This window comes from Prionailurus viverrinus, chromosome D1 (assembly GCF_022837055.1).
Source record: "Prionailurus viverrinus isolate Anna chromosome D1, UM_Priviv_1.0, whole genome shotgun sequence".
Taxonomy (NCBI): Eukaryota; Metazoa; Chordata; class Mammalia; order Carnivora; family Felidae; genus Prionailurus; species Prionailurus viverrinus.
In genome coordinates, this window is record NC_062570.1 from 109,158,308 (window position 1) to 109,159,477 (window position 1,170).

Sequence of the window (1,170 nt, forward strand, 5' to 3'; positions counted from 1 at the left end):
AATAATTCACACTGGCGTTTCAAAGCCCGATTTTCAACACTACCGTTACCCCCTGTGAAGTCCGACGCAAGTTTTACCGATTTGCAGAAACAGTGGTGGAGACGCAGCAGGAGATTCTGTGGCCCACCTGACCTCATGCATCGGGGAAGCCACCTGGGACACAAGATGTTCTGAACCTCTGCCCGCTGCCATTTTTCCTACAACGTGCCGTGCCACACCCGTGCCTTCTAATCCCTCCCAACCGGGCATTCCTCTCCCAAGCTTGTCAAAGAAAGGGACCGCATCCCAGGAAGCAACCACGCTGTGAGACCGCTCACGCCTGGTCCAAGCGTGGGGTGACACCAGCTCGGAGGAGCACACAGCATATACCCAGGTCCTTCCTGGCTGGTCTCAAAAGCTGGCTGGGTCAGTGTTACAGGGGAACAAGGCGTCTGGAGTCCTATCTATGCCCTACCTCTCCCCCAATGCACAGTATTTATCAGGAGCAGAAAAGTAGTCTCTGTACAGAGGATAGACTGTCCCGTTCCTCCATTTGCCTCTGGATTCTAAATGTGGCAGTGGGGTTTGGGGTCTGAGACAGAGCTCCCCAAGCTCCTTTTCAGAGCCCATGTCACCCAAGGGGAGAAAAACACCCCACATGGATTTGGCCTGTGATGCTGGTTTAGGAGGATAAGGAATCTGGTGAAGAAACCCCAAATGGTCCAGGGAATGGGGAAACCAGGCAGAGGAGGGAGTTTAATTAAGTCAACGAGAGGGCAGTTTGGAGCATCATGGGGCAGGGGAGGGGAGGCATCTCTCTCCCCTGCGGGCACAACCGTTTCACTTTAGAAAGGTCAGGTTATGTCTCAGCTCCTAAGGTGTAAGCGCCACTGAGCCCCTCTCCGCACCTCCATAGGCTCTCTTAGAGGCTTACCAAGTGAGTCAGAAGGTACAAAATGTTAAAGGTGTTTCTGACCCCATCTCAAGGGCGGGGGGGGGGGGGGGGGAGGGGGGAGGGGCAAGGTGTCCCTCTGACTGGCACCAAGTCAGCCCCAGTCCTCCAGCCACCAAAGCCCTGGCCTGGCCCTGCTCTGCCCTCCCACCCAGGACCCTCTTTCAGCCCTCCTGCCCCTCAAGGTCGCTCCAGGAGGCTGAATACCCCCCTTCCCCCAATGACGGCCCAGACGGAAC